General features: G+C 37.8%; 1 protein-coding gene across 8 annotated transcripts in view; it reads right to left on the bottom strand.

Moving 5' to 3' along the window:
• HS3ST5 (heparan sulfate-glucosamine 3-sulfotransferase 5) overlaps positions 1–16,666 on the bottom strand; it is a 296,454-nt gene that overhangs the window by 115,069 nt on the left and 164,719 nt on the right. For 6 of the 8 annotated variants that reach the window (XM_025294736.3, XM_025294742.3, XM_025294737.3 and 3 more), the window contains one exon: positions 1,843–1,955. The exons of 1 other annotated variant lie outside the window; for it this stretch is intronic. The gene's annotated coding sequence lies outside the window, so the exon portion shown is untranslated. The remainder of the gene's footprint in view (positions 1–1,842; positions 1,956–16,666) is intronic. One more of the 8 variants, XM_025294743.3, reaches the window with a different exon arrangement.

Below are 16,666 nucleotides of genomic sequence, written 5' to 3' on the forward strand. Positions count from 1 at the left end.
GCTATCATTTGCTTGGTTCTCTGGACTTGTGTTGGAAATTCTTCCTTGCCAGCTGTGTGATTTTTACAATAAGTTAAACTCTCTGAATTTTAGCTTTCTTGCCAGTAGGGTGACAAGATTCAACTTAACCAAGGATTTATCAATCATCTATTACATCCTAGCATAGAGCTAAGTGCTATAGTTCTCTGTTACTCCTGAAGTAACAGCCGCCAAGGAATTTTGGCAGTGAGAAGAACAAGAATTGTTGATAATTTCCTAGAAAATAGAGAGATTCCAAGAGAGGCTAGTCTGCCAAGTTTAACAGAGCTCTTTGTAAATTCTTCAAAATAATTTCAATTAAACTAAAACAATTTGAAAATTCATAAATTTTATAGTTTACTCTTAAGTAGCACATTCCACCAAACCCCAAAGTGTTATTTTTGTAGACAATGATACCGCATCCAACCTACTTTATTACATGGGGTGAGGGAGGGCCCATGGAAGAGCCAATTTTATAAGGAATCTAGACATGAAAAGTTAAAAAAGTGTGTTAGATGCTTCTGCTTTGCTTCATCATTTGAATCATCTAGATTGTAAAACATCCTAGAGGAGGACTAGACACTTCACATTTTCTCCATCTTTCTTCTTCAGTGCCTTGGACTAGACAAACTTGTTGAGTAGAATATGGATTAAATTATAAGAATAGAGAAGAATAAATTTTATATCATCAGTATGAACTAGTCCCCAGGCACCTGTGTGAAACAGGTGGAAAGTAAAAACAGCCAAGGGTTTAGGATCTAACTCTTGGTTCTCATTGTGCTGCTTCTCTCCATTTTAGGCAGCAACCTGACTGCTAAGGGTCAAAAGGTCTCCAGTTTTTAGAATATGAATCACTCCATCTATCTGCTAGTATTATTGAGAAATTAAATGAGATGAACTATTATTGTATATACAAATAAGTAATGCTTTTTTGAGTGTTTGATATGTATTAGACACTATTCTAAGATTTTCTTTATTAGGTCATTGAAACTTTACAACTTAAGGAGATGGATATATTACTATTATTTCTATTTTGGAGATGAGAAAATAAAGACATAGAAAGTTTTTTTTTTTTTTTTTTAAATCTTGCCAAGGTCACACAGTGAGTATCTGACTGAGCAGGAACCCAAGCTCAGGCAGTCTGGGCTCTTGACTACTCCTTTTGGTCACCTTACTCCATCACAGTAACTCTCTGTAAGTCCATTTCTACTGGTCCTGGTCTCTGGTACAAAATGCAACAGATTTTGCCTCTCCAGAAATAAACAGCTACACTGAGGGCAGAGGATAAATACATGAAGAAGGAAATAGTAATACATGATACAAGTTGTATGCCAGAGGAGAGGTATGACTTCTAGGCCTACAGATGTTTGAAAAAGGAAATAATTGGGATGGGGAATCAGCAAGATGTTCCCATGTAGGTAAGAGTTGACTTAGGTCCTAGAGGGAAAACAGAATTAAAACCAGCAGAGAGGATCTGGGGGAAGTTATTTCAGATGGTGGGATAGCAAAGACAAAGGCCTTTTGTGCTCATGAACCAAGGCTCAGCGTTAGTGGGAAAGAAGGTTTCTATATGGGAATGCTGAGAATACAGAATCAGGAGGCAGTTGAAAGTCATTTTGTAGAATGTTTTAAAAGCCTAGAGAGGAGACAGGACCTCCCACTGAAGAGCCACCCTGCTTTTCTGAGTGACTGTGTACATATGTGTGAACAGCCAAGGCCTGCCAAGTAGTGCTTTCAAAAGGCTGATGAGACAGCAGGTGCATAATGGATGGGAAAGCTAGACAACGGATTGCAGGAGCAAGCAGAAGCCCTGGGGACACATACCTACATTCAGATGCTTCCAGTTACTCCAGCGATGATTATCTGGTTGGTGGATATTCCATGGCCTCTCCACACCTACTGCTGTGCTTTTGGCCTGTCCCTCCCTCTGTTAGTACCTAAGGGTAGAGACAGAGGCAGAGTGATCTTCCAGTTAATCTTTTTTCTTTCTCTGCTCCTTAGCTGTGGTTAAAAACTCAGTGTTGGAAGAAGCATGTTAGGTATGATCAGAAAATTTCATTGTTTAAAAACAGTACTTCCAGTCTTTTTATTAAATGATTTACTGATGAAGAACAGAGCTCGTACTTGAGCCTGACCCTGGAATATGAAATTGCTTTGATCAGAGATGCACTTGTAAATTGGGGGCTACCCACATGTACTTTCACTTAATGTTCTTGTTTCTGATCTGGCTTCTGTGGATTTTAGGTTGAGGTGGTTAAATGTACTCTTTTTAAAAATGCTATATATTGTATATCTCAACTGATTTTTTACAACCATATGATGATTAGCTATCAATCATTCTTACCATTGCTGCTATCTGAACATATTAAGCAATTGCTGCTTCTTCCTAAGTTGGATATATTGATAGATTACCAGGAGACTTGAGTAGACATGCAGAGTACATATTTGGCTGTAAAGTGTTGTATGGGAAAAATGAAAAAAGAAAGTGATGGGAAAATGAAAAAGATTGCAATGAAACAGACTTGTGATGCTAAACTCCTCTTTAAAAAGCAATAGTTCATTGTTATTTTAGGCTATTATTGAGAATGAGTATGAAGTCTAAATAGACTGTAGGAGCCCAGTCCTAATACATCATTATCACTAATATGCATTTGGTAATAGTAGACATAGATTATTTTAGTCCAAAATAGCCAGAATATCCATCTTTTATGTGGGTCCATTGGATGCAAATATACTTAAGAGTGCAAAGCACACACACATACAGCCCTCTGTCAAGGAAAGGGAGACTTTAAAATTTTATATACTTGGCTAGTAGCCAGCTACCAAACCTACTCTAGTTCTTCTCTGATTAACACACTTTCATACATTATTTCCAGTTTTCTGCTTGAATCCTTGTCATTGTTTCCCTTCACAATCCCAATATCACCCAGATAGTTTTGGAGAAACCAGAAAGTGAGTAGAAAAAAGTTCATTCAGCTATTTTAGGACATGGCACACATCACTAGTATCCATTTGTTAGCAAAACAAAACAAAACAAAACTGGCTCCACTGCTTATGAGAATGTCTTAGTATCAAACACTTGCTGAGATCTTAATATAAAACAAAACCAAACCAAACCTCAACTACTCTGCTTCTAAATTTGTTTGATAAACCAGATTTCTAAAGTTCCCAAATAAACAGAAATCATTATAATTATGAATAATTAACATGCTAAACTCAAGAGGGCACTCAACATTCATTACACTGTAGAGTTCGTCCCCTAAGGGTAGTACCTTCAATTAGTTCCATTTTTACAATGGAAGAAAAATGTGACAATCAGTAACTGCAGGTACTTAGTACAAGGAACAAAATGAGCTAACTTGCATTTAAATCATCCTGTCTCAGTCAGCGAAGGCCCTGCTCTCTTTTAGATCCTTAACATTTGTACTAATTCTAGAACACAGAAAAGCATAGATAATAGAAAAAACATACTGCCTTCAAAGATGTAAGTAGATGCACTTCAGCTTTATCAGCTATTCTAACTGAGTAGGTGAAAGAAGAAGGCAAGATATACCAATAAATGAATTTAAAAGAGAATCTTGTAGATATTTTTTGGCTGCACTGCACGGCATGTAGGATCCTCCTTTCCCAACCAGGGATTGAGCCTATGCACACTACAATGGAAGTGCAGAGTCTTAACCACTGGACCACTAGGGAAGTCCTAAAAGATGTTTTCTAAAATATATCAATATTATTTATTCACTCAATTTACAAACATTTATTAAGCACTTACAATGTATCAGGGTTCAGTTCAGTTCAGTTCAGTCGCTCAGTCGTGTCCGACTCTTTGCAACCCCATGAATTGCAGCACGCCAGGCCTCCCTGTCCATCACCAACTCCCGGAGTTCACTCAGACTCACGTCCATCGAGTTGGTGATGCCATCCAACCATCTCATCCTCTGTTGTCCCCTTCTTCTCCTGCCCCCAATCCCTCCCAGCATCAGGGTCTTTTCCAATGAGTCAACTCTTTGCATGAGGTGGTCAAAGTATTGGAGTTTCAGCTTTAGCATCATTCCTTCCAATGAACACCCAGGGCTGATCTCCTTCCAATGAACACCCAGGGCTGATCTCCTTCAGAATGGACTGGTTGGATCTCCTTGCAGTCCAAGGGACTCTCTAGAGTCTTCTCCAACACCACAGTTCAAAAGCATCAATTCTTTGGCACTCAGCTTTCTTCACAGTCCAACTCTCACATCCATACATGAACACTGGAAAAACCATAGCCTTGACTAGATGGACCTTTGTTGGCAAAGTAATGTTTCTGCTTTTGAATATGCTATCTAGGCTGGTCATAACTTTCCTTCCAAGGAGTAAGCATCTTTTAATTTCATGGCTGCAATCACCATCTGCAGTGATTTTGGAGCCCCAGAAAATAAAGTCAGCCACTGTTTCCCTATCTATTTCCCATGAAGTGATGGGACGAGATCAGGGTAAATGTGCTAAATGATAGTTATATTGTACTGAAAGAGCCAGCCAATGTGGAGAAAAGTGAACCCTAAACTGTTGGTGGAATGTAAACTGGTACAGCCTTTACGGAGAACATTATGGAGGTTCCCCCAAAAAACTAAAAATAGAACTTCCACATGATCCAGCAGTTCCATTACTGATATATAAGTGAAGAAGACAAAAATGTTAATTTGAAAAGATATATGCACCCTAATGTTTATAGCAGCATTATATGTTTATAGTAGCCAGGATACAAAAGCAATCTAACTGTTCATCAGCAGATGAATGGATAAAGAAGGTGTGGTACACACACACACACACACACACACACTGAAATATTACTCAACCACAAAAAAGAATGAAAATTCGCCATTTTCAATAACATGGATAGATCTGACAGTTGATCCAGGCTTAGAGAAATAAGTGAGACAGAGAAAGATAAATATTTCATGATATCACTTATATGTGGAATATAAATAAAAGGAATGAATATAGAAAGCAGACACAGACTTATGGATATAGAAAACTAGTGGTTACCAGTGGGAAAGGAGGAAGAAGGGGTAAATTAAGAGGTACAAATTACTGTGTAAAAAATAAATGATACAAGGATATATTGTACAGCACAGAGAATATAGCCAATATTTTATGATAACCTTAAATGGAGTATGATCTATAAAAATATTGAATCACTATGTCATATTCCTGAAACTAATATAATATTATAAAGTATTAGTTGCTTAGTTATGTTTGACTCTTTGCGATCCCATGGACTGTATGTAGCCTGCCAGGCTCCTCGGCCCATGGGATTTTCCAGGCAAGAATGCTGGAGTGGATTGCCATTTCCTTCTCCAATAATATTATAAATCAACTATAATTAAATGAAACATAAGACTGAAATGTAAGAAAAAGAATTAGCTAATGATTTGTTTAAATATACATTTTTATATATAAATTTGATTATATCAATACATTTGTATATTCTTACAAATATAAAGTTTGAAGTATAGATATTTACAAACTGAAGCTATTCAAAGTGTTATTCCTCACATCCAACTGCAATTGAAATTGTTATATACCATTTTAACTAAAAACTAAATCACAAAATTATTTAGATTTTCTTCATCAGAGTCTCATCTATAAAATTGTAAAAAAAAAAAAAACACACCAAAATATACCCAATTTCTTTTTCAGTAATAAATGTTACTAAAATTATTAGGGATTTTCTTAGGCATATATAGAAGTAAAATATAAGTCAAATTGAAAATGGTTTCAGTTCAGTTCAGTTGCTCAGTCGTGTCCGACTCTTTGCGACCCCATGAATCGCAGCACACCAGGCCTCCCTGTCCATCACCAACTCCCGGAGTTCACTCAGACTCACGTCCATTGAGTCAGTGATGCCATCCAACCATCTCATCCTCTGTCGTCCCCTTCTCCTCCTGCCCCCAATCCCTCCCAGCATCAGGGTTTTTTCCAATGAGTCAACTCTTCGCATGAGGTGGCCAAAGTACTGGAGTTTCAGCTTCAGCATCATTCCCTCTGAAGAAATCCCAGGGCTGATCTTCAGAATGGACTGGTTGGATCTCCTTGCAGTCCAAGAGACTCTCAAGAGTCTTCTCCAACACCACAGTTCAAAAGCATCAATTCTTCGGCGCTCAGCCTTCTTCACAGTCCAACTCTCACATCCATACATGACCACAGGGAAAACCATAGCCTTGACTAGATGGACCTTTGTTTGCAAAGTAATGTCTCTGCTTTTGAATACGCTATCTAGGTTGGTCATAACTTTCCTTCCAAGGAGTAAGCGTCTTTTAATTTCATGGCTGCAGTCACCATCTGCAGTGATTTTGGAGCCCACAAAAATAAAGTCTGACAGTGTTTCCACTGTTTCCCCATCTAGTTCCCATGAAGTGGTGGGACCGAATGCCATGCTCTTCGTTTTCTGAATGTTGAGCTTTAAGCCAACTTTTTCACTCTCCACTTGCACTTTCATCAAGAGGCTTTTGAGTTCCTCTTCACTTTCTGCTATAAGGGTGGTGTCATCTGCATATCTGAGGTTATTGATATTTCTCCCGACAATCTTGATTCCAGCTTCTGTTTCTTTCAGTCCAGCATTTCTCATGATGTACTCTGCATATAAGTTAAATAAGCAGGGTGACAACATACAGCTTTGACGTACTCCTTTTCCTATTTGGAACCAGTCTGTTGTTCCATGTCCAGTTCTAACTGTTGCTTTCTGACCTGCATACAGATTTCTCAAGAGGCAGATCAGGTGGTCTGGTATTCCCATCTCTTTCAGAATTTCCCACAGTTGATTGTGATCCACACAGTCAAATGCTTTGGCATAGTCAATAAAGCAGAAATAGATGTTTTTCTGGAACTCTCTTGCTTTTTCCATGATCCAGCGGATGTTGGCAATTTGATCTCTGGTTCCTCTGCCTTTTCTAAAACCAGCTTGAACATCAGGAAGTTCATGGTTCACGTATTGCTGAAGCCTGGCTTGGAGAATTTTGAGCATTACTTTACTAGCATGTGAGATGAGTACAATTGTGCAGTAGTTTGAGCATTCTTTGGCATTGCCTTTCTTTGGGATTGGAATGAAAACTGACCTTTTCCAGTCCTGTGGCCACTGCTGAGTTTTCCAAATTTGCTGGCGTATTGAGTGCAGCACTTTCACAGCATCATCTTCCAGGATTTGGAATAGCTCAACTGGAATTCCATCACCTCCACTAGCTTTGTTCATAGTGATGCTTTCTAAGGCCCACTGACTTCACATTCCAGGATGTCTGGCTCTAGGTGACTGATCACACCATCATGATTATCTGGGTCATGAAGCTCTTTTTTGTACAGTTCTCCTCTATATTCTTGCCACCTCTTCTTAATATCTTCTGCTTCTGTTAGTTCCATACCATTTCTGTCCTTTATCGAGCCCATCTTTGCATCAAATGTTCCCGTGGTATCTCTAATTTTCTTGAAGAGATCTCTAGTCTTTCCCATTCTATTGTTTCAGCAAAGAGTAACTACACTTTTGCATGTAAGTATATATTTTTGCTCTGATTCAATATCAAATTGAAAACCGTGACCCAAGAAAGGGTTATCTTTTATTAGCAGCCACTTTGGGGAGAAATATTTTATCTTCCATTGAAGTAGAGGAAAGAATTCATTAAAAATGTGATACAAGTGGTTTTAGAGTGATAAATCTCAAGTTACCAATTCCACTCTTAATGATTACTTGCCCAAGTCTTGTATTAATTAAAATGGTTATTCTAAATGCTTATATTTAATTTAAACATAATTAGCTAAACTTCAGTGTTACTGCCTCATCTATTTTGAAATTAATTTATAAAATAGCTCAAAAAGTGCTATAAGATTTTGATACAAAAGAAATCAGAATCAGTCTGCATCTTTTGTTGGTTTCAGTTGTGAACCCATAGTGAGTCACTTATATTAGGTATGACTGAGGGGTCTCTGGCGTGGCTAATGTAGTAGAATCAAATATTGATATGCCATTGATGTTTATTTTATACATATGACATATAATTAACTTCCTAAGCAAAAATACATCTGTTGTTCCTAATATTAATATATTCTCATACCAATATATGCAGACTTTTCTAATATTTTATTAAAACCTGGGCCTTCTGCTCTCCAATGAATGCTTATAGTTGGGGGAATCTGTTTCTACAATTCTCTAACATTAGTTCAAGCCAATCTGCATCCTTCTCCCTAACCCTGACCTTTTAGGAATTTAATTCAGAGCAGGCTATAAAATCTGACTTAGCTTACACATCAAATAAAATTGTATAAAATATTTCTCATCTTTTCACACTAATACTATTATATGGCATTCCAATATTCCTTCAAGTTATACTGTATCTCAATTACCTCAACCGGCATCTGCTTCTATTTCTTTCAGTCCTTCTCCCTGGTTCCCTAAACAGTGAATAATAGATATTATTGCTCAAGAGCTAGATTTGGGGGCATTCTCTGCAAAGAATGTAGGTAACATATAAAAACTATCTATCCTGTTTAGATAAGATAATATGAGATTGTGATCAAAGGCAATTGTGTATTGATTTATCATTTAACATTTCAAATATCAACCATTATCTTAACTCTGAACATCCTCAGAAGGTTCAAAGGATTAGAACTGTCTCAAAGTAATCACAATGGAGAGGGACAATTTGAGGACTAGAAAGATATTAACACATCTGCTTTGTTCATCTTGCTCAAACCTTTAAATACCATCTGTTTTTCATTATTTTCTGGCTACCACCTTCCCCTAGGCTAAAAGATTTTTAAATGGCTGGGGGAAAAAAAAACTTGAGAAACTAGTTTGAGATTTTAATTCAGTATTTCATCTGCCAGACAGTGAAATGCAGTTTGCTGCAGCAAGTGTTCCTAATAGATAAGGGAATTGTTGCTTCACATATAATTACACTGAGTCTAACGGTAGACATAGCCAACCATATCATCTTTATACTATTAGAAGTGCTAGTAATTCTGAAAAGAATCCATTTTGAGGAGGGTCAGAGCTACTTTTATTTTACTTCAAACCAGGGTTATCATGGAATAAAACTGATAGTTTTTTGGGGAACAATTTCTGGAATATAAAAAAAAAGTATTAAAGAGTAAATGAAGCTGACTGTTGTGACTGGCAGTAAGTTCAGGCATTTTGCGTTCTTTTCTGTTTGCTTTGGAATGTTAAACAGGTTGGGTTCTTTTAAAAAGAAAACATTTTATTCAGAACATTTCCCATGAAAGCCCTCTTTGACAAAGTGTCATTTTTTGATATATTAGTACATGTCTGCCCGCATTTTATATTCAAAAAAGGCAAGCACTGTTTTAACAACTTTTGACAAGCATGGGGAATTAAACTTTCACGGAATAGACTCTCAGTGTAACACTAGAGACTGTTCTATTTTCTATTTTTGTACTTCTTCATGAAAGGACACAACATTTTCAGTTATATAAATTTCTCGTTGAAAAAAGTGCAAAGTAATTAAAGATGAGCAATTAGAATAGGAAAACATCAATTCATCAATAAAATGCTTTAAGCATAGAATACTGAAATTTTTTGAGAAACAGAACTACAGATATAGTAATTCAGTGAAATAAAAGTAGCAGGAGAGAAGTTAAAGAATTTTCTAGAAAACTAGCCAGGAAACTTCAAGAAATTTAACTCCTTCTTCATAGTTGCCTACTAAATTATAAATTTCAAAGCCAAATCATCCTGTATTTTTTTTTGCAATGCAGGCTCTGCCTATTGCAACCTCACTTGGATACCCACAGGTACCTCCAGTCAGCATACTGCCTCCCATCCTGTGTCCCTCTGACTGTGACCCTGCAGGGTAGGGTCCTGGCTGCTCTCCAAGCTCATCTGTCTTCACTCCACTGTGCCCTTGCTCATTCATTCATCCAGGGCTTTTTCCAGTTCCTTGACTACATTAGGTTCTTTATCCTCTGCCTAGATCACTATCACAATCAGGTTAATTAATGTCTCCTTTTCTTTTCAATCTCAGCTTGGATGTCACTTCCTTCAGGAAGATCTCTCTGACTGTTCTCTCCCTAGATGTTCTTTCCCTAGAGCCTGTAGAACTTGTTTTCTCCAATCCAAGTCCCTGTCATATAGATGCTGTTGTCTCTTTATTTTCAGACTGTAAGCACCATGAAGCTTATTTACTGTTATCTATCTTATGTCTATCTTTAGTTCAGTTCAGTTCAGTTCAGTCGCTCAGTCGTGTCCGACTCTTTGCGACCCCATGAATCTATCTTATTTACTGTTAAATCTCTACTTCTTAGACAAGTGCTTGGAATATACTCAATGATCTCAAACACTTTGTTAAACAGATTAGTGAATAATTTGAGTGAAAAGTTCATATGTAAGCAACGATTTTTTTCCTTTTGGTGGTAATACAAACTATTAAATATAACCACTTTTACCAAAATATATTAACTCATTTCAGTTGGCATATCTTAATGTTATTGTTCCCATTGATTATTTGATTTAGCTGGGACAAGTTTCACATTTTAGTTCAAGATTTTCTCATATCATCTTTCTCTATTATGAAAGTGCAAGGTGGATAATAGCCATTGAAGGATGTTAAGTTCTGAAATGCCATTTTTGGGTTTCAGTTTAATATACAGACTTCTAATGGTAAAATGGTAGACTGAAAAGGGGGAGAAAAGATTTATGAAGATTAATGTATAATATCTGAAAAAGGTGAAGGTCTTACTTTTCTATTGCTCTGTTAGTATAATCTTTAACTGGAAGTAAAAGAAGAAAATTTGAGACCAATACCCATTAGTGAGTCAGCAAAGTGGAGATGGAGAAGAGGACATCTTCTGGACATTGTTATTAGATATTAAGAGCTGTAATAACAAACATACTCTTGAAAGGCCTTAAATTTAATGACACAGCTGTGGATAACTAAATTGTGATTATGACAAATTCAGGGAATCGGTTCAGAGTTCTCCTCATCCAAAATTCAAATAAGCAATCAAAGTGATATTGTATTAGTTGACCTCCTCAGACACTTCTGAAATACAGGAGGCATTTATTAAGAATACTCAGAACAACAGCAAGACAGAACTGCTTCCATATTTCATAAACACCTTTATGAAGTGGGAGGGGGGGTGAAGTTGGGTTGGGGAGGGTGGATATCAGGGGAAGGACACAGAAGGAAGAGAAGGAGCTACTTGGAAAGGGATAAGTGGAACTCTTCTTTTAAAAATTGCCACAGCAGGACTTTCCTGAAGTCAAGATTAAAAATGTGATGAGCCTATGGAATGTTATTGTGTGCAGCAAAAGTAATATAAAAACGATTTTTGTTTCCACATAAGTTACTTAACACAGCTGCCACTGGTTTTACTGATTAATGCTGGCACTGATAGGCCATCATGTGTAAGAGATTCTTTCTCTGAATTTTTTAGTCTTCAGCCTTCAGTGCTTCTTCACCTCTTTATTAAACTCTTATTCTAAGACTTACAATGAAATATATTGAAGCAGTTTGCCAGAAACACACATGGAGTTGTTTCTACTGGCTCTCTTCTGGGCTTCCTGGGGCCATAATGTAGATGGTGGCAGAAAAAAAATCTTAAAAACAGTAATAATGATAAATAAATTAAAACACAGTGTATGTAGTCTCCATCAAAGAAATATGTTTGTTTTACAGAACTGTATTTTCACCTCAGAGACTATTCACTCCATCCTTACTTCATTCCAAAATGCTTCTTTATAGCAATTCTTATTTCAAAAGGATGCTTCAAACTGATTCTGAGGAATTTATGCTCTTCATGCTGTTTTCTGGCACTATGCTTTTTATCAGATCAGCAGAAACAATGTGAAAACACCTGCCACAGTAATTTCAAATGTCTATCATCTACAAAATTATACATAAAAGATCTTTGGTTGCAATGTGGTCCTTGAATGAAGAACTTTTTAAAGAAAGACCAACAAATGCTGTTGAAAATATAAATGGATATGTTGCAAGAAAAAGACACTTGTAGCATTTGTGGAAACAGATTTTTAATCAGAACCAAGAGAACATTTTTCAAAGAGCCAGTCTTGCTTTTCACAAGAGTTTTGCATTCACACAGACTGTTAACATACACGCTTGCCACCTTCAACTAAAGCTAAAGGGCTGCAGCTAGAAATGGAGTTGTATGGGCAACAAAACATTTAGTGGATGCCTACCCAGGGTAAATGGTAAAACATCTACATTCCCATCCCATGCCACCTCCCAAAACAAAGGGAGATATAATTGTTGAACATTTATAAGTTTTTAAAAAGGCACAGAGGAAGGCTCTTGGTTATAAATCTATGTTTATGTCCTACATACCTATCTGCTCTATGGTCTTAACTTAGATACTAGTCACTCTCAAGAACTGGTGTGGTCCCTGAGGATGCCCTTGTGCACCCAGAGCTGAGAATCCTGCTCTAAAGCTTCTTCTGCTCAGTGATTTAGTGACAAACTCCCTTCCCATTTCTTGTTTCAGTCGCCTGTGCCCATCTGCGTGTATCTCACAACCAAGGAGGCATTTCACTAGGGCTTGAAAGCTATGCTATATTTTCCTACCCATTTCCCCTGCTGTCCTTGGAACTGGAATGTGATACTATTATAGTTTGAATGTGAAGTATTACAGATTTTCACATTCAGATTCAAGGAAGTATGTATCAAAATAATGTTTGCATTTATTATCTAAAAGAATACACTTGAAATAGGCCTTTTGAATAGGGTTGCAATTTTATAGGAAATAGAATGGCATAAAAAAAATGGAAAAATGTATCTTTTTATTCTTTTAAGTTGAGTGTATTTCAGACTTAAACCTGTGGGATCATAATGACACAGTATTATAACCACTCCAAACGTCTGACATTTTTAAGGAGTGTATATAATATTCAGGTGGGGCTCAAATGAGAGCTAAGCGTCCAGGCTACTGTTTTGTAAAACAGCGTGTTGTATGGTCGTGTAGCTAAAGGTAGCAATATTCAATCCTCAAAAGGCAATAAAGAACACTCTGAAATGTACCTTATTTCTAAACTATGGTGGCACATTATAGCTCTCTTTGTCAGCACTTTATTGGTTTCACAGGAATAAAAACAAACACTGAGGTCTTTACTCCAAAATCCATTTCTAGAATTTATCTTACTAACAAAGGAGTTACTCCTGTGAGAGGTGTTCTAGTTTGTAATAGAAGAATTACTCTTGGTAAAGCTTTTTGCTCTTTGAAAGGCTGTATGTATTTGACATTCTTAATTTAAAAGCAACAAACTCCGTAAAATCATGCTTTTCCATGATCCACATGATAAACCAAAAGAAGGAAATTTACTGAAGTAAGAATAGTTTTATGTATCTGGGCAAAACTGATGCATTTATGCATTTCTATAGGAAGGAAAAAAGAAACTCTAAACTTTGTTTAAACATGAAAAAAAAAATTTGGAATAAGTCCAGTTTGCTTTCAGCATTGTTTCTAGAGATTATTTATTTACCACAACTGCATATTCATTGACGTTTTGCCAAAACAGTTAACTCTTACTTTTTCCTTTCTTTTATTTAAGCATACAACAATAGGCAGCTGATACCAGTGCTTCTTTCAGCTGTTTGATTTTGGATTGTACATACATGAACTCAGGTTACGTCAAAATAATAAATGAAAATAAGGTATATTTCAAAAGCAACAAAAGCACAACATATTTTGTTACACTGTTACTGTAGAAATGTGTCCAGGAGAATGGATGTTTAGATGTGAGAAACAGTTTATGAATCATAACCAAGTCCATTTACAGATCAGCCCTGACAATGGATGACAACATGACAACCACGACAGATAACATGGCAAATGGCCCCCAGTCCAAACGAAGCCTACTCTGCAATTGTTTACACAGCAAGAACCCAGTCATTTTAGTTGCCTTCAGAATCAAGGGGGGGAAAATGAATGGTAACTGGAAAAGTGAGAACAACCCCCACCCCCCGACCCTAGGAGGTTACCAGATTGTCCTAAACAGGTGTCCACAAATACTAAGAAACGGAGCTCGTGACAGGAAGGGACCCCTTTAAAAGGGTATTGTTGTGAAGCTTTAGCTTCCCAATTTAAGATATGTTTTCCTTTTTTCAGGCTGAAATATATTTGACACAAGATTCAGGAAAATCAATTAAACATTACTGGACAATGGATAGATTAAGGTATACTTCTTTTTAGGATAAGAAAGCTGTCTTTATATAAATATGTCTCTCTAGAGGAAAGAGATGAAGAGAAGCAAGGCTCTTAGAGAATAGGGGTAATGGAAAATGCTATGTCAAACAAGAGTCCTCCATGCACGCTTAAAAAAGAAATGAGTAAAATTTGCCATATATGTGACAAGCTACTTGACAGCACATTTTTTTTAAACATATATTTAGCCATTCCCAAGGACTGTGTGAGTTACCCAGAACAAGACCTTTTTGGATATGGGATATGGCTGGGGACTTAGGAGTCTACCAACCCCAGGATCTTATCTTGACTTAAGACTCCTAAGTCTCTCTAGGATGTAAGCTTCATGAAGGTAGATTTTGTTTTGTTTTTGTTTTGCTCACTGCTTTATCTCCAGCACCTATAATAGAGCCCGGCAGGTAGTAAGTAGGCAATTAATATTTGGGGCTTGAAAAATGAATGTAGACTAGTTCAGACTCCAACTTCTCTGACTTTGGCTACTATACATGGCTACAGTTCTCTGAGATGTTAACATGTGCCTGTTGCTGCTATTGTTTAGTCACTCAGTCGTGTCCGACTCTTTTGTGACACTGCCAAATACTAATGTTGACCTGAAACTAATAGGCTGCAACAAAGATGGGTTTATTCAGGATCAGCAGAAAATTGCAATTCAGGGTTTGCAACCATTGCAAGCCACATGCAAGTTCTCCTGACAGGAAGGGAATGAGAATGCTTATACAAAGAGGAAAAGGAAGTTGGGAGGGCTGTAGTAACAGAGTCCATTGGTTTTCATTGGCTGAGTCCTTGTCAGAAAAGGAGTTTTTCTTCTTCCTGTGGCTCTGCTACATTTGCAAGGTATGAGCGCGCCCCCTTTGATCTCTCAACTCTATTTAATTGAGGTCTCTCCTCTGTCCATGGGATTCTCCAGGCAAGAATACTAGAGTGGGTTGCCATCCCCTCCTTCAGGATATCTTCCTGACCCAGGGATTGAACCCACATCTCTTGCAGTGCAGGCAGATTCTTTACCCCCTGAGCCCACCTGGAAGGCCCTGTGTATTATTATTTTACAATAATCATTTCCCTATGGCTATGTGATAAAGCATTATTATCTCTACTTTAGGATTAGTTGTGAAGTACCAGTATTAAAATGTGGTAGTTAAGTAACCTTAAACTCTTGCACCATGTAGAAGGTAGAGAAAAAAGTTGCCTTAGTTTAAGTTCAAAATATAAACTCTTCCTTACTATGCTAAATCCTGGTTCAGTCTTATTTAGTTGTTGACTCTGCTCCATCTATTGTATTAGTCTTGTCTTTATTCAGATCCCTGGACTCATCCAAATTCTGCTCTAACTCTAGTCTTGGGGTATGTACTGTACCTAATGTGAACTTCTCCACAGCACTCCAGTATCTCCTTTTCATCTGGGTGGTACTTCTTAGCTTTGGCAGCCATAACAAAATGCCATAGATTTTTGGCTTTAACTACAGAAATTTATTTTCTTACATTTCTGGATGCTACAAGTTTGAGGTCATAGTGCCAGCACAGTCAAGCTCTGGTGAGATCTCTCTTTCTGATTTTCAGATGGCTGCCTTCTTCCTGTGTGCTCATATGGGCTTCTCAGGGTACCTGCACCTGGTGAGAGACCTCTCTCTCTTTCTCTTCTTATAACACCACTAATCCTATTGGATTAGGACCCCAGCCTTATGACCTTACTTAATCGTGCTAAGTTGCCTCAGTCACGTCTGACTCTCTGCGACCCTATGGACTGTAACCCAGCAGGCTCCTCTGTCCATGGGATTCTCTAAGCAAGAATACTGGAGTGGGTTGCCATGTCCTCCTCCAGGGGATCTTCCTGACCTAGGGATTGAACCCACATCTCTTATGTCTCCTGCATTGGCAGGAGAGTTCTTTACCATTAGCGCCAACTGGGAAACCCTCATTTAACTTTATTAACTCCTAAAAGGCTATGGTTTTTCCTGTGGTCATGTATGGATGTGTGAGTTGGACTGTGAAGAAAGCTGAGCACCGAAGAATTGATACTTTTGAACTGTGGTGTTGGAGAAGACTCTTGAGAGTCCCTTGGACTACAAGGAGATCCAACCAGTCCATTCCGAAGGAGATCAGCCTTGGGATTTATTTGGAAAGAATGATGCTAAAGCTGAAACTCCAGTACTTTGGCCACCTCATGCGACGAGTTGACTCATTGGAAAAGACTCTGATGCTGGGAGGGATTGGGGGCAGGAGGAGAAGGGGACGACAGAGGATGAGATAGCTGGATGGTATCACCGACTTGATGGACATGAGTTTGAGTGAACTCCAGGAGTTGGTGATGGACAAGGAGGCCTGGCGGGCTGCAATTCATGGGGTGGCAAAGAGTTGGACACGACTAAGAGACTGAACTGAACTCCTAAAAAGCCTTATCTCCAAACACAGTCACACTGGATGCTAGGGCTTCAAAATATGAATTACAGGGGAAC

Source organism: Bubalus bubalis, chromosome 10 (assembly GCF_019923935.1).
Source record: "Bubalus bubalis isolate 160015118507 breed Murrah chromosome 10, NDDB_SH_1, whole genome shotgun sequence".
Lineage (NCBI taxonomy): Eukaryota > Metazoa > Chordata > Mammalia > Artiodactyla > Bovidae > Bubalus > Bubalus bubalis.